Consider the following 18,769-nt stretch of genomic DNA (forward strand, 5'->3'; position numbering starts at 1 on the left):
ATGTGGAAGCTCTGAAACGCCAGACCCACAATGATATCTGTGTTTGATGAGCAGTAATTTACTAGAAACCCATTTAATACTTCTCAGACCACACAGGACAGCAAGTATATTGACTGCTTTATATCAAGTCTCACAATAATTAGGCTTTCTAATACACAAATGAGTTAACTGAAGAAACCTTAATAGCAACTATATATTGGGAAGGAAAATTCCTATTTTCTTTCCATTAAAGTCAAAATAGACCAAGAATCAATACACATATAATGCTATTCTATACATCAGAATGTTCACTAGATATAAATTGGAAATATTAGTTCTATTGTTTAGTTTCCTGTTACTCTAGGCAAAGAGAAAACTGTATGCTGTCAGATTTTCAAAACCAAAATAACTTCTGATTATGATATGTTTTAAAATGCCATGGACACATTTTAATCTGAACAAATTAGACTCCTATATCACTTAATAGTAATTTAAATTTTAACTGATTTTTAAAATTGGTCTTCTCTCGAATTTGGTTAGATATTAAGGGTCCAATCACATATTCCTCTTACCTTCTGTCTTTATTAAACACTAGTGGAATCTCAATAGAAAAAAAGACATCCAAGTATAGGCTCTATTACAGTGTTAGGTTTCCAGACAAAGCCAGATAGCATTATCAGAGATCACAGCCATATCTCTGACCTCCCACCTTTAATTCATGATAACCAGGCTCAATGTATTCTACTTACCTTCAAGTTGAAGGTAGAGAAGCTGGAAAATAGTGTCTCACCCCCAAATTCATCTCATCCCTGCCATGCAGCCTGCCTGGGAGTATAACTTGCCCAGAAAGTTCTACTTGCCTGGAGACTAGGGGCACAAGGGCTGTTGTATATAAAGATTGTCATGTCCAAGAGAAAAAACAAGGATGGATGGGTGCATGCATGACATGTGTAAGCATTGACCTGCACCATACAGAACGAAAGCTAATTCATACCAATGAATGCCAGATTCTGATCAATTTTACCTACCGAAGTGGAGGAAAAAGCAACAGTATGGACAATGAAGTGAAAGCTGTGGAAAGAGTATTCCTATGCTGCCCACCAACTTGTAAGGAGAGAAGTATCCTAGGCTACGAGCTGAAACTGGAGAAGGAGATTGAAGCAAGATGGTACCCCTGCCTCACCCCAGTTTGTTTTCCGACTCCATTGGAATAAGCATAGTAAAAACACAAAAATATTTGGACACAATGAATAAGAAGCTATTCATTTAATTTCTGCAAATAGAGTTAGGAATATAATATTTAACTTTGTTCATTATTTCACAGATTCTACTATACTTTATAATTTTATTGTTATGTGTTTAAATATCTCCTTTTTTATAAACCTGTGAAACCTGGACATAACATGGAAACTACATTCAGCTTCGATAAAAACACCCCCTCTATAACGGCGCGCTGCTCCCTGGTGTCCTTCAAGTTCGCTTTGCAGAGCGCGAGCTAGTGTGACAAGACACTAGCTTGGGGGCGCGCCGTATCCTACTGCCTTGGTACCAGCAGCGACGGGGTGTATGCCCCACGAGAAACTGCGGCCGCAGCACCTGCGAGAACTGCGAAGGGGACAGCTGAAGGGTCAGGAGCTGAGCCGCCGGGTGAACCAGCGCTGTCCCGGAGGAGGGTGTGGCCTATGAAACAATTCTGGAATAAGCTTTTGCAGGACGGGGCCCCCTGGAAGAACGTGATCTATAAGACGTACCGACACAGCATCTTTGCTTTTACTCAGGTACTGGCCCCTGTCTGGATTACTCATTATTATCTCAAATATCATGTGAATACAAAACCATATGCCATCATTGAAAGGAAGCCAAGATATTTCTAGGTGATACAATTCTGGAAACTGGGGAACTAATCCCACCAATGAAAGAATTTCCTGATCAACATCATTGAAGATAACTTTTAAAATTTCAAAGGTGTTTGAGCCCAAGTTTGTTGCTGCATTACCAAACTTATTGATATATTTTTTGGAAAAGTAACTTTAATAAAGTATACTCAGATTAAAAAAAAAGAAGTGCCCCCTCTTTTCCTGTGATCCCAACCTCACTTCACATAGAAAGTTCAAGGCTGAATTCATAGCTAGTACATTAGTTGTGAAGGCAATCCCATTAAGACTAGGTTCTTTCTCTTGAACATTAAAGACCTTTAGAATTTTATTAAAGTTCTCTAATTCAAGTGGTGTTACAGAAAATTAAATTAAACATTTTAAAAATGATAAACTGGTACTGATAAACAAAGTGATCACTTATCTTCTTACCAAAAAATTTTTGGACGTGAATCTTCCTATACAAGATGTTTTAAATGAGAAACATAATAGAAAATTATGTTATTTAAGGGAAATATTTGAGTAAAAACTGATGAAAGGAGAAACTGAAGTCTTCATAGATCTATTGTATACCAATGAGAAGCAATAGTTTCAACACTTCAAAATAATCTTCATAAAAATTCTATCTAATTGTTCAAATTATCCGTCCCATAAACACACACGCACAATGTAGAAGAGACCGTCTATCATACAAGGAAGTTTCTGATGAAGTTGGAGAGGGGAGTGAAATTTGATTTCCATATGAAGACTATAATAAGAGACTGTTATATCATAGTGTTTTTGTTTTTTCAAATTGGAAACATCTTGTTTCTTAGAGATGAAAATCAACTAGGTAAGGGTTGGACTAAATGATTCTAAAACATGGAGACTCAAGTGAGGACAACAAATACATAGAAACTCAGGAAGGGAAGGGATCCCCATTCTTTCCTTCATTTCCAAATTTAGAAAAAAAATTTACTGGTTAATTCTCTACAGAATTTTATTGGGGTCAGGTTTCTATAACAATGAACTTGCTTTGTTTTGTTTTGCTTTTTTTTTTAAATAATGAAGAGCTGCTACCACAAATAAAGAGGCCAGAAGCAAATGACTCATCTTTACATAAAGTGGAGAAGGAATGTGAAGGGCTTTTCACACTTGAAACCATTCTTGAATAGGATTGGTGTTTCTCTAACCTTACTGAAGATTAGATTATGGTTAGATTATGCTTACTACTGGTTGGATTATGCTTACTACTACTCTAGTAGTTTGAGTGTCTAACATTCTGAATGTACATCCATATGTTATAATGTTAGCAGAGGCGCAACTAGTGGCAACTTAATGAAGCTGGGTGTATAACAAAAAATATGTGTTCTATCTTGCTTTTTAAAATATTTTTGTAAATGAAAGAAAGAAGCATATATCTGAAAAAACTGAAATATTACAAAAATAAACAAGAAAGTTTATTTAGTCACTCATATTGACTTCAGTCACTCATATTGATTAAATATGAGTCACTCATATTGATTAAAACAATGTAATATTGCCGATTTAATGCTAAATAAAAAATATACATTTTAAATAAAGCAATGTAGAATAACTGAAAGAGCATTGCTTTAGGGTCAAGAATAGGTTCTTTTTCCAATGTAAAATTCTAGGTAGTTGTTCACGCTTTAGGTCTCAGTTTCCTCATCCTTAAATGAGTTCTGTATAGAAGAATAAGCTCTAATTTTTATTCAAGCCCTAAAACAATGTGACTGGCGTGATGTCTTCTCTCTTCATTCATTTTCTGTAGACTTGGGCTCAAGTTCTTGTGGTATTTTTAGAAGATTTAACACCACAGACCAGTGGCTTTCAATCCTGTTGATCTCAGAACCTTCTTAGGCTGTTGAAAGTTATTGAGGACCCCAAAGAGCTTTTGTTTCTGTGGATTACATTACATCACATTCAGGCTTAGGCAATCAATGATGCAAAGTGTCACTTTTCAATTGCTACCCTGGCTCTACTCCAAGCCTCTCTTCTCATCAGTACTAGAGGGACTCAACTGGGTCTTCAGGGAAAAAGAGTTAATTTCCTTACTAGTATCTTTAGATTAAGCACTGTGACCTCAGCTGCTATTCTCCTGCTTTTTTTTCCAGAGTTTACAACTTTTTTCTAGGTTATTCTCTAGGCAGGTCTTTGCTGCCTTTCAGAATGGATCAATAAGATATCACTTCTTCTGTCTCTCTTACATAACTCATCTTTACTCCCTCCTGCGGAAAGAGGTTGCACATTTTTGTTCTGGCAACTGGAAAATAACAGGAATGTTGGTTTTAAATGAGTTTTCTTTTTAAGTTACAGAAATTGTAAATTATAAAAATTACTGTTTCACAATTACAGAGCAGTGGCAAGACCCTAGACTGATTTTTTTTAAAACCGCCATGGTTATTCTATCATCCTCAAATTTTGGATTTAAAAACGTTTTTCAGCCTTGTAGGAAATTTGAACGCACTATGTTTCCTGGAACAGTCTAATTTTATCCTGGAAGTTATTGCTTCTTCATGATTTGTCTGCCTGACAGTGTAGTAAATTATTTAATGTGTAGTCCTTGGTCAAAGATTCATAGACACTTCTTGGTGACTATTGAATCAGAATCCCCTCTCCCAGAATTCGCCTACTCCCCCCTTTTTTGAAATTTCGTCTTCTTTGAAGTGCAGGATATACCTGTACTGTAGTTCTTCCTTTCACTCATGGTTGCTATGGAAACAAACCTCGATTGTATCCAATGGATTTGATGAGATTAGAAAATATAGACTGTCATCATGGCTACATTAAAATAATAATCAATTCCCATTCTACAGGGTGCACACTAATGAATATAATATGGTGTGAAATAATTTTTCTGTGGTGACAAGGTAGTTTGCAGCTATATATATCAAGGAAGGTTGAGTCCTCAGGAGCAACTTTATATCACAAAAAATAATCATGAACAGATGGCTATTGTTCTGCTCTAGAATGGTAACAATTACATACATATGTGACATTTTTAATAATTGCACATAATAAGAAAGAAAAGAAAAACATAATTGCAAACTTTTTGTTAGTGCTAGTTTTGCAACGACATAGGCAAAAGCTAAGTCAATTTATGAAGGCTGGTGTGTTTAATTCCCTTCTACCACACAAATTTTGATAAGGGCATTACTGTTTTCAATGAATACTGAGAATCAATTTTTTTCTTCTTCACTTTATTATTTGGTTCTCCTAAATTCTATAATTGATATTCAAATTTACCAGGTAGGAAATTTAGTCTAGCAGTAAATGTTTACATACCGGTAGTGATAATTTGAAGTCTGCTTGAAATAAACTTGGGAAAGGCAAATACATTCAAATTATTTACATCTATAAAAAGCACAGAGGGGAGAATATCATACAATGATATAAAATCCACATGCAATTTCATGAACAGGATATTTTTCAATGAAAATGGTCATGACTAATTTTCAGGCACTATGTTAGTTTATCAAATATTAATGAAAATTCAGGTTATCATGTATATCATGTACATTGAAGAGATATTAATAACATGAAAGAGTGAAATTCTTAGTGAAAATGTTAATATTACATTTTACAATCTGAATTCTGTTATTTTTGATATATATGAAACTCTTAAAATTATAGAACATAATTCATTTATGAATGCTTTTCTTTTCATTATTTTCTTAAGAAGATAAAGATATACCTGTATGGGTTGTCGGATTTTTTTTTTTTTTTTAATATTGAGCTGCATGAGCTGTTTGTATATTTTGGAGATTAATCCTTTGTTGCTTCATTTGCAAATATTTTCTCCCATTCTGAGGGTTGTCTTTTTGCCTTGTTTATGGTTTCCTTTGCTGTGCAAAAGATTTTAAGTTTAATTAGGTCCCATTTACTTATTTTTGTTTTTATTTTCATTACTCTAGGAGATGGGTCATAAAAGATCTTGCTGTCATCTATGTCAAAGAGCATTTTTCCTATGTTTTCCTCTAAGAGTTTTACAGTGTCTGGTCTTACATTTAGGTCTTTAATCCATTTTGAGACCTAAATAGACATTTCTCAAAAGAAGACATACAGATGGCCAAGAGGCACATGAAAAGCTGGTCAACATCACTTATTATTAGAGATATGCAAAACTACAATGAGGTATCACCACACACCGGTCAGAATGGCCATCATCAAAAAATTTACAAACAATAAACACTGGAGAGGGTGTGGAGAAAAGGCAACCCTCTTGCATTGTTGGTGGGGATGTAAATTGATACAGTCACTGTGAGGAACAGGAGTGAGGTTCCTTAAAATCTAAAAATAGAACTACCATATGACCCAGCAATTCCACTACTGGGCATATACACTGAGAAAACCATAATTCAAAAAGACACTTGCATCCTGATGTTCATTGAAGCACTATTTACAATAGCCAGGATATAGAAACAAGCTAAATGTCCATCAAGAGACGAATGGATAAAGAAGATGTGGTACATATATATAATGGAATAATACTCAGCCTTAGAAAGAAATGAAATTGGGTTATTTGTAGAGTTGTGGTTGGACCTAGTCTGTCATACAGGGTGAAGTAAGCCAGAAAGAGAAAAACAAATACCATATATTAAAGTATACACGTGGAATCTACAAAAGTGGTACAGATGAACCTATTTGCTAGACAGGAATAGAAATGCAGACATAGAGAACGGACGTGTGGACATGGGGCAGGGCAAGGGGAGGGTGGGACAGATTGGGAGATTAGGTTTGACATAAATACACTACTGTGTATAAAATAGATAACTAGTGGGGACCTGCTGTATACCACAGGGAGCTCAACTCGGTGCTCTGTGATGAGCTGGATGGGTGGGACTGGGGGAGAGGGAGGTCCACGAGGGAGGGAATATATGTATACATATAGCTGCTTCACTTCATTGTACCACAGAGACTAACAGAACATTGTAAAGCAATTATACTCCAATAAAAAAGATATACCTGAAAAGATTATACAGTACTGAAAGAGACAGACTTCATTTAAAAAACAACTATTTAATAAAATCAAAAACACTTCTGTGAAAAATTGATTACAAAGGTGATTATTAGTGCACTGTACCAAAAGTAAATGTTTTATATTTTATTATGTTATAAAATCAAAATTCATATTGAAATTTTAAGCATTTACTTGTAAAATACCAAAATATAGGTCAAATGCTTGGTTATATCAGGGGGGAAGTTCATCTGATCTTCAATTTTGCTTTGGTCTCAATTTGTGAATCTACATCTCTTTCCCGTCTGTGTCAATGGAAAGAAAGTATTAATGATTAGTTCTACAATATGCCAGAGTCAGAACACACTGAGCAAGGGGAGCCCTTGCACCCCAGGCACCACTTGACTGCCCGCTCAGGGAAGCCTGAGTGTCCAGGACATCCAAACCCCACCCTCCTTAGGTGATGCTTCCACCATATCTGCTCCGTCTTCTTTCTTCTCTCCTGCTAAGCCTTTTTCTAATTACGAGTAGCAATGACAAGGGATATTAATGGTTGATTTTAAAGGTCTGAACTATGTTATAGAGTAGGCAAAAAGAATCCTGTACAAATAAAAAATAATCAGCTCTGCAATTCAACAATAGTTATTTATATAAAACTGTTTGTTTTGTCCAGTTAAGATCATAATGTAGCTAAAACTCAAGATTCCAAGAAACAAAAGAGAAAGTCACTACAACTATACGCACATACATACTTATCAAAAAGCTGAACATCTGATCCAAGTGGAGGACCCCTTATAACAAAAACATTGATTTGTTTACTTCCTTCTTATTGATCTGTGAATGTGTCTCACCATCTCAGGATGATTTAGGACAAAGAGTAGTACTCAATTAAAAGGGCTCTGGAGATATATTATTTCTTCATGCTTTAGTTCAATGTATTTAGTGTGATACATAATTGAGTTCCAATATCAGACTATCACTATCATTTCCTCTTTTTAGGCAAATAGATGGTGTGCCACAGATTAGAGCTGGAAGGATATACAAGACTGGGTTCTGGACATGCAGGACATAAACACTGCACCAGTCAGCTGCCCTGGCCTCCCTCTCTCTGCCAGCTCCCTCAGAGCCAGGGAGCTTTCTGAGAGGACAAGGAAAGGCACACACAGTGGATATCTGCTGTTTCTGTCTTCCCTGTATCTACTGCTCCTTATTCTCTAATAACATCTGAATTTTGTTTTTGGCATTTAGCACTTATACACTAAATTTTCGGTAGTGTTAAGCTGTATCACCTTTCCTGACCCCATCTATGCAAATCAGATGCTAGCTTCCTAAAGTTTGCATCTTCAGCTAAAAGACATATAAACCAAGGAATATTTGGAACATGCCCATGGGAATAGCAGAACCTAAACACCATCATTAGTTCTGCTACTGTTGACCTTTCTGAAACGTGTCCTTTCTGAAATCTCTTCAGCTTTTTCCCTCAATATCTTTCTGATAAAAGCCCCTTGGTGTATGTCTATACATATACACATTTATACATACATACATATATGCACATACATGTGTGCATACATACACATATGTGTGTGCACATGTAGTATGTGTGTGGATTTACTAACTTACCCAGCATTGGGTTCTACTGGTTGTAACCAAGACCTGTATTTATAATGAAATTCGAAAGAGTTAGAATATATTTTATTCTGTCAGAGGGTATTCTATGCAAAACGCTACCAACAAATAATGCTCAGAAAGATAGGAGGGAGATTTAGAAAGGAAAGTAACAGCCAGAGTAGGCAACGCATTTAAGAAGCAGGGGAGAAGAAGGGCAGTAAACACTGTAATGAGATTAAAGGAAATGTGGCTGAGGAAGGTCACTGATTTTGAGAATGAAGACGGTGATTCTCTCAGAGAAAGTTGCCTACGCCGATCCTCTCTCGGGGAGGCTGCCCTGTCTCGAGGTTCAGGGGGGAAGAGGAAGGCCTGGAAAGGAAATGAGAAGATCAGTGGCTTCAGTAAGAGGCAGGCTGAAGACTGGTATGTTAACTGATCTGAGATACTTCAGGTAAATGAGAAGAAAAAAGGCAAAGAGAGGTTTTAAAGATATGATAGGTCATAATAGATGAAGCAAATACATAGAAGAGGTTTAAAGAGTATAATAAGATTGAAAGAGAAGGCAGCAAGGACAGGCATAAGGGTTTGCCCAGGAAAAACAACAAAAATAGAAGCAAGAGTGCAGACACTCTAGATTTACAGGTCAATAAATTTTTAGAATACAAAGGCTTTTCATGTTTAAATCATTCCGAAATGATGTGTGAAATAGGTCTATCAGAAATAATAATAAACCACTCATGATGTACTCTGAATTATTATACTTGTGCATGGTTTTGTTACTTTTTTGTAATGTTTCTGAAAAATAGAGACACCTTGAAAAAACAATAGATCTATAACTCCTAGTACTGTTACTTTGATTCTACTTAAAGGAAAAAAAGAAATCTGAGTAAGACTGACCCAAATATCCCTATATATTGTATTTTTTTCTACTTATACTTTTATAGAAATACTTTGATATAGTTTTACTATAAGATACTTATGAATCTACAGCCCATTAGGGAATTCAATTTAATTTTAATTATAAAATAACCAGGCAGACATTTTTATGATAAGCAATATAAAAATTCATGAAAGAGTACATAATTGAATTAAAAATGTATTAGCTATATGTGGGCTGTTCTGTTCTCTACCCAGAAAATGTACAAATTGGTAAAACTGTCATTGACATACTGTTTTTCTTTTCTTTATCAAAATATTTTGCCATTCTTCATTAAACAACTCACTTTTCTATTTTAAACTTATATTCTATGAAAATTGAAATGATAAATTAGTATCTTACACAGCAAGAAAAGTATTTACTTACTTTTGAATTTTGAAACATAAAATTGTAGCATCTACTCTATGTATGATAAACTGAGCAGAAAATAAGAAGAAAATATTTTCACTGCCCCTATAACAAATGGGTGAGTGCTAAATTGATAATAAATAATTGACAGTTAATTGATATCACTAATAGATATCTCTGAAGATAATTCCTCAGGTCAAAGCAACCAAGAAAGGCTTTAAATCTTCATGAATATTATAGTATATTTATAAGAACAATTGAGATAGCTATATAGTTGGAGGGCACGTTGTGAAGAAAGGTATCAATTCAGTGAATGTTGTGATCCATGTAAATTTTTGGTATGCTTAAAGATAAGAATTTTGATTAGCATGAAATGAAATTGTAATGGTCAGTGAAAGGTAAATCTTGTGGGACTTTCAATCCAATGAGAAAGACTATAATTTTATTCTACAGTGGTAACAGATGAACAATTAAGGTCTTAAAACAGAAAGTAATGTGATTGCTGCTGTGCTTTAGAAAGAACATTCTTAAGAGAAAGAATTATGATGACTTTTAACATACCTTACACTGAATCCTTCTCCCCACGAATTTGCATAAAACTATTTCCATGAATAGAGTGGTGCTTCTCCCATGCGAGCATAGCCCATGGTAGGAGCTCTCCCACGCTTCTGATCTCTCTGTGGCCAGGACAGTGCTTTCTTCTGGACTCCTTATCAATATGTAAACTCAGGTGTGAGTGAAGATCAAGATGTCAGAAGAAAAAAAAATCATTTGGAAATTTGTTATCTATATAAGATGATGAATTTCAATGCTATTTAGGAAGTCCAGGGGGAGACAAGTAACAAGTAGATAGAAAATTAGGAAGCTATGTGGCACCACCTATCTTGAGAGAATGAAGACCTTTCTTTTACCCATCCTAGAGAGCTGGAGAGTGGCCATGTGACCCAAGCATGGCCAGGTGAATGCTCCTGAATGATACTTAACATCTTGAGAGGATGTGCCAAAGGCAGAGGGCCTGAGATAGTATCAGACTGACTACATTACACTAGTGTCTAACTGTGGCAGGGCTAGTGATGACATCACAAGTAAATGTTCTTGTGTCAAGGTTTTGCCTATCTTGTCTTCTCTTGCAAAGAGCTGCTTCTCCAGCAATCCTGCTGGTTCTATGAGTAACTGTTTTCAGAGTCAGGTTCTGTTTAACCCTGACGAGTAAAGCATTTTCACAACATTTATGATAGAATTTTCAGGAGTGGATATGATTGTCAAAGGAAAGGCTATAGAGACTCAAACTTAGGATATCAAAGAGGCAGGAGAATGAGAAAAATAGAAAAGGGAACACATTAGGTAAGAAAAGCAGAAGTGTGGAAAGTTTTATTCACAAAAATAAGGAGTAGCCACAAATATCTGAGGTTCACAAATTTTGCCTTGCACATTACAAATAAGTGCAAGACTGTTCCACCTTTAAATTATATTTGCTCATTTTCTCTACTGTAATAGATTTATTTGTTCCATTTTATTTTCCAAATAGGTCTTCGGAATCTATAGTTCAAGAGATGACTGCTGCTTGATTTTCCATTACTTTTAGTTGAATTAGTTATAGCTATGAAAATAATACTTGAAAACAAAATTGAAATGTAAATTAGTACTTAGCATAATGCATTTTACTGCACATTTTGTTATAACATATGCATAAAGGCAGTATTTCTTTTTTAAAATTGTACACAGATTTGGATAATTTTCCACTCTTCAGTTGATCAGTAAAATATAGTCTCACTTTCAATATGAATAAGAAAATATCTTGACTAAGCCTACAGATTCATTTGTAAAAGTAAGTAAATGGGAATGCTTTGTTTAAGTGCATTAATTATTATGTATTTAATTTTAAATGTCTATTTAATTTTATATGAGCTATTTATGTTCAATTCCTCAATTTCTGCTAAAAATTTGTTATAAAATCTTGCTAGTAAATTTCAGCACCCATAAAAATTTGTGATCTCAATGGCTTCATATGGGTATTTCTTTTCAAATAGATACTAATTTATGTAATTATCAAGTATCAGAGTTGATTTAAATGTTTATATTAACATATTGATCAATTCTTGTGTATATGTTTCATGAGGTACATATATTCGTACAGGTGTACATGCATATATTGCTATATGTGTGTGTGAGATAAAATTTTAGGCAATGCTGATAATGACCATATCTTCATCTCCACTTCACATAAATATTTTTTAAGAAGATAATTAAATACATTTTCAGTGCCACCAGAAAACATAATAAAGATAATCCCAGGGCTTCCCTGGTGGTGCAGTGGTTGAGAGTCCGCCTGCCTATGCAGGGGACACGGCTTCATGCTCCGGTCCAGTAAGATCCCACATGCTGCAGAGTGGCTAGGCCTGTGAGCCATGGCCACTGAGCCTGCGTGTCCGGAGCCTGTGCTCTGCAACAGGAGAGGTCACAACAGTGAGAGACCCGCATACCACACACACAAAAAGATAATCCCATTTTTATTTTTTAAAAAAATTAACTCTAGCAGTAACTATGCTTTATGGCTAAGCCTAAATATCTTGACAACAGTAATACTGAAAGTTTTATATGCTAATAAGAATGTAATTTACATTTATAGCCTAAGTTTAAGTAATTCTCATATAATTTTATTGTATATTAACTAGGGTTCCACTTTTTTATAAGTACATTAAATTCCAGCTTTTAAAAGTCAACTAAGATGGAATTAATTTATAATAATTGCATCATACATTCTGAATTTATACTCTCCATGCTGTTAAATAAATCTATAACTATTAAATCAAATATTGAAGATCAAACGCACTCAAAATATTGTAACAGTTTAAATACAAATAGCAGAGTTAAATGAGTTACTTCTCCTTACAAACAGAACTGTACAATGGACAAAAAAATCATGGATTATCCTGAAGTTGCATACTTAAACAGGGGTTCAGTCAAATGTAGAAGGCCAGATCTACCAACCCTTTCTTCTACACAATTATAATCCTAGGTGTATTCTGTGGAACACTGAGAGAAATAAAAATATTCACATTTATACTTAGTTAAAAGGAAAATTATAATGGTTTCATAGTTGTTTAATCTAAGCAAATTTATTTATTTTCTACCAAATATTTAACTTTAGTAGTTTCACACTGCACTTTGGTATGACACTTAGCTCCAAAATAACATGGAAAAACACATTTTTAATTTAATTCAATTAGAAAAAACATAGGTCTAAAAGTAATCAAAAATTATTTGAAAGATGGCAGAGGAGTAACACATGGAGATCACCTTCATCCCCACAAATACATCAAAATTATATCTACATGTGGAACAACTCCTACAAAACATTTTGAATGCTGGCGAAAGACCTCTGACATCCCAAAAGGCAAGAAACTCCCCATGTACCTGGGTAGGGCAAAAGAAAAAAGAAAAAGAAAAGATAAAAAATAGGGACTGGACATGGGGGATGGGAGATGTGAACGATGAAAAGTTTCCACACACTAGGAAGCCCTTCCACTGGCGGAGATGGGCGGTGGCGGGGAGGAAGCTTTGGAGCCATGGAGGAGAGAGTAGCAACAGTTGTGCAGAGGGCAAAGTGGAAAGATTCCTGCACAGAGGATCGGTGCCGACCAGTACTCACCAGCCTGAGAGGCTTGTCTGCTCACCCACCAGGATGGGTAGGAGCTGGGAGCTGAGGCTCTGGCTTCGGAGGTCAGAACCAGGGAGAAAACTAGGGTTGACTGCATGAACACAGCCTGAAGGGGGCTAGTGCACCACAGCTAGCCGTGAGGGAGTCCGGGAAAAAGTCTGGAAGTGCCTAAGAGGCAAGAGAACATTGTTTCAGGGTGCACAAGGAGAGGGGATTCAGAGCACTGCCTAAACGAGCTCCAGAGACAGGCGCAAGCCATGACTATCAGTGCAGACACCACATATGGGCATGAGACGCTAAGGCTGATGCTGCAGCCACCAAGAAGCCTGTGTGCAAGCACAGGTCACTATCTATACCTCCCCTCCCAGGAACCTGTGCAGCCCACCACTGCCAGGGTCCCATGATCCAGGGACAACTTTCCCGGGAGAACACACAGTGTGCCTCAGTCTGTTGCAACATCAGGCCAGTCTCTGCCACCACAGGCTCGCCTTGCATTCCGTACCCCTCCCTCCCCTTGGACTGAGAGAGCCAGAGCCCCGGAATCAGCTTCTCCTTTAACCCGGTCCTGTCTCAGCGAAGAAGAGATACCCTCAGGTGACCTACATGCAGAGGTGGGGCCAAATCCAAAGCTGAACCTCAGGAGCTGTGTGAACAAAGAAGAGAAAGAGAAATCTCTCCCAGCAGCCTCAGGAGCAGCAGATTAAATCTCCACAGTCAACTTGATTTACCCTGCATCTGTGAAATACCTGAATAGACAGTGAATCATCCCAAAATTGAGGTGGTGGAAAGGGAGCAACTGTAGACTTGGGGTTTGCTGTATGCAACTGACTAGTTTCTGATTTATATGTTTATCTTAATTTAGTTTCTTGTGCTTGTTATCACTGGTGGATTTGTTTTTTAGTTTGGTTACTCTTGTCTTTTTTTAATTACATTTTTATTTAATAATATTTTTATATTAATAAATTTTTTATTTTATTTTTTAATCTCTATTTCTCTCCTTTGTCTTCTGAGTAGTGTGGCTGACAGAGTGTTAGTGCTCCAGCTGGGTGTTAGGCCTGAGACTCAGAGATGGGAGAGCCAACTTCAGGATATTGGAACACCAGAGACCTCCCAGGTCCATGTAATATCAACTGGTGAGAGATCTCCCAGAGATGTCCATCTCAAGACTAAGACACAGCTCCAATCAACGACCAGCAAGCTCCAGTGCTGGACAGCCCATGCCAAACAACTAACAAGACAGGAACACAACCTGACCCATTAGCAGAGAGGCTGCCTAAAACCATAATAAGTTCACAGCCACCCCAAAACACACCACTGGATGCGGTCCTGCCCACCAGAAAGACAAGATACAGCCTCATCCACCAGAACACAGGCACCAGTCCCCTCCACTAGGAAACCTACACAACCCACTGAACCAACCTTAGCCACTGGGGGGAGACACCAAAACCAAAGGGAACTATGTACCTGTAGCCCACAAAAAGGAGACCTCAAACACAGTAAGTTAAACAAAATGAGAAGACAGAGAAATATGCAGCAGATGAAGAAGCAAAGTAACAAGCCACCAGACCAAACAAATGAAGAGGAACTAGGCAGTCTACATGAAAAAGAATTCAGAGTAATAATAGTAAGGATAATCCAAAATTGTGGAAATAGAATGGAGAAAATACAGGAAACGTTTAACAAGGACCTAGAAGAACTAAAGAGCAAACAAACAATGATGAACAACACAATAAATGAAACTAAAAATTCCCTAGAAGGAATCAATAGCAGAATAACTGATGCAGAACAGATAAATGATCTGGAAGATAAAAGAGTGGAAATAACTACAGCAGAGCAGAATAAAGAAAAAAGAATGAAAAGAACTGAGGACAGTCAGAGAGACCTCTGGGAAAACATTAAACACACCAACATTAGAATTATAGGGTCGCAGAAGAAGAATAGTAAAACAAAGGGACTGAGAAAATATTTGAAGAGATTATAGATGGAAATTTCCCGAATATGAGAAAGGAAATAATCAACTCCAGGAAGTTCAGAGAGTCCCATACAGGTTAAATCTGAGGAGAAACATGCCAAGACACATCAAACTATCAAACTTTAAATACAAAGGAAAAATATTAAAAGCGGCAAAGGAAAAGCAACAAATAACATACAAGGGAATCCCCATAACGTTAACAGCTGATTTTTCAGCAGAAGCTCTGTAACTAGAAGGGAGTGGCAGGACATAATTAAAGTAATGAAAGGGAAAAACCTACAACCAAGATTATTCTACCAAGCAAGGATCTCATTCAGATTCAACAGAGAAATTAAAAGCTTTACAGACAAACAAAAGCTAAGACAATTCAGCAAAACCAAACCAGCTTTACAACAAATGCTAAAGGAACTTCTCTAGGCAGGAAACACAAGAAAAGAAAAAGATCTACAATAACAAACCCAAAATAATTAAGCAAATGGTAATAAGTACATACATATTGATAACTACCTTAAATGTAAATGGATTAAATGCTCCAACCAAAACATATAGACTGGCTGAATGGATACAAAAACAAGACCTGTATATATGCTGTCTACAAGATACCCACTTCAGAACTAGGGACACATACAGACTGAAAGTGAGGGGATGCAAAAAGATATTCCATGCAAATGGAAATCAAAAGAAAGCTGGAGTAGCCATTCACATATCAGACAAAATAGAATTTAAATTAAAGACTATTACAAGAAACAAAGAAGGACACTACACAATGGTCAAGGGATCAATCCAAGAAGAATATATAACAATTGTAAATATTTATGCACCCAACATAGGAGCACCTCAATATTTAAGGCAAATGCTAACAGCCATAAAAGGGGAAATTGACAGTAGCATAATCATAGTAGGGAACTTTAGCACCCCACTTTCACCAATGGACAGACCATCCAAAATGAAAATAAATAAGGAAACACAAGCTTTAAATGATACATTAAACAAGATGGACTTAATTGATATTTATAGGACGTTCCATCCAAAAACAACAGAATACACATCTTTCTCAAGTGCTCATGGAACATTCTCCAGGATAGATAATATCTTGGGTCATAAATCAAGCCTTGGTAAATTTAAGAAAATTGAAATCGTATCAAGTATCTTTTCCAACCTCAATGCTATGAGACTAGATATCAGTTACAGGAAAGAAAACTGTAAAAAATACAAACACATGGGAGCTAAAGAATACGCTATTGAATAACCAGGAGATCACTGAAGAAATCAAAGAGGAAATCAAAAACTACCAATAAACAAATGACAATGAAAACACGACAACCCAAAACCTATTGGATACGGCAAAAGCAGTTCTAATATGGAAGTTTATAGCAATATAATGCTACTCAAGAAACAAGAAAAATCTCAAATAACCAACCTAACCTTACACCTAAAGCAGTTAGAGAAAGAAGATAAAAAATAAACCCTGAAGTTAGCGGAAGGAAAGAAGTCATAAAGAACAGATAAGAAATAAATGAAAATGGAACGAAGGAAACAATAGCAAAGGTCAATAAAACTAAAAGCTGGTTCTTTGAGAGGATAAACAAAATTGATAAAGCATTAGCCAGACTCATCAAGAAAAAAAGGGAGAATACTCAAAGCAACAGAATTAGAAATGAAAAAGGAGAAGTAACAACAGACACTGCAGAAATACAAAGGATGATGAGAGATTGCTACAAACAACTATTGCCAATAAAATGGACAACCTGGAAGAAATGGACAAATTCTTAGAAATGCACAACTTGCGAGACTGAACAAGGAATAAATAGAAAATATAAACAGACCAATCACTGAAATTGAAACTGTGATTAAAAATCATACAACAAACCAAAGCCAGGAACAGATGGATTCACAGGCAAATTCTATCAAACATTTAGAGAAAAGCTAACACCTATCATTCTCAAACTCTTCCAAAATATACCAGAGGGAGGAAAACTCCCAAACTCATTCTATGAGGCTACCATCATCCTGATACCAAAGCCAGACAAAGATGTCCCCAAAAAAGAAAACTACAAGCTAATATCACTGATGAATATGGATGCAAAAATCCTCAACAAAATACTGTAAAACAGAATCCAGCAGCACATTAAAAGGATCACACACCATGATCAAGTGGGGTTTATCCGACGAATGATAGGATTATTCAATATATGCAAATCAATCAATGTGATACACCATATTAACTAATTGAAGGATAAAAATCTTATGATAATCTGAATAGATGTAGAAAAAGCTTTCGACAAAATTCAACACCTATTTAGGATAAAAACCCTCCAGAAAGTAGGCAAAGAGGGAACTTGGCTCAACATAATAAAGTCCATATATGACAAACCCACGGGCAACATCATTCAATGGTGAAAACCTGAAAACTTTTCCACTAAGATCAGGAACAAAACAATGTTTCCCACTCTCAACTTTATTATTCAACATAGTTTGGGACATTTTAGCCATAGCGATCAGAGAAAAAAAAAAAAGAAATAAAAGGAATCCAAATCGGAAAAGAAGTAAAACTGTCACTGTTTGCAGATGTCATAGATGTGATACTATAAATAGAGAATCCTAAAGATGCTAACAGAAAACTACTAGAGCTAATCAATGAATTTGGTAAAGTAGCAAGAGGCAAAATTAATGCACAGAAATCTCTTGCATTCCTATACACTAATGATGAAAAATCTGAAATGGAAATTAAGGAAACACTCCCATTTACCCTTGCAACAAAAAGAATAAAATACTTGGAATTAACCTACCTAAGGAGATAAAGACCTGTATGCAGAAAACTATAAGACACTGATGAAAGAAATTAAGGATGATACAAAAAGATGGAGAGATATACCATGTTCTTAGATTGGAAGAATCAGCACTTTGAAAATGACTATACTACCCAAAGCAATCTACAGATTCAATGCAATCCCTATCAAACTACCAATTGCATTTTTCACAGAACTAGAACAAAATGTTTCACAATTTGTATGGAAACACAAAAGGTCCTGAATAGCCAAAGCAATCTTGAGAAAGAAAAACGGAGCTGGAGGAATCAGGCTCCCTGACTTCAGACTATACTACAAAGCTACAGTAATCAAGAGGGTATGGTACTGGCACTAAAACAGAAATATAAATTAATGGAACAGGATAGAAAGCCCAGAGAAAAATCCACACATATATGGTCACCTTATTTTTGATAATGGAGGCAAGAATATACAGTGGAGAAAAGACAGCCTCTTCAATAAATGGTGCTGGGAAAACTGGACAACTACATGTAAAGAATGAACTTAGAACACTCCCTAACACCATACACAAAAATAAACTCAAAATGGATTAAAGACCTAAATGTAAGGTCAGACACTATCAAACTCTTAGAGGAAACATAGGCAGAACACTCTATGACATA

The 18,769-nt window shown here is 36.0% G+C and overlaps 1 protein-coding gene and 1 pseudogene across 2 annotated transcripts in view; one reads left to right on the forward strand and one right to left on the reverse strand.

Annotated features, from left to right (window-relative positions):
- EYS (eyes shut homolog) overlaps positions 1 to 18,769 on the reverse strand; it is a 1,767,714-nt gene that overhangs the window by 802,299 nt on the left and 946,646 nt on the right. The window lies entirely within an intron of this gene.
- On the forward strand, positions 1,546 to 1,959 carry LOC102974540 (NADH dehydrogenase [ubiquinone] 1 beta subcomplex subunit 6-like; annotated as a pseudogene).

The sequence above is a fragment of the Physeter macrocephalus genome, chromosome 10, assembly GCF_002837175.3.
Source record: "Physeter macrocephalus isolate SW-GA chromosome 10, ASM283717v5, whole genome shotgun sequence".
NCBI lineage: Eukaryota > Metazoa > Chordata > Mammalia > Artiodactyla > Physeteridae > Physeter > Physeter macrocephalus.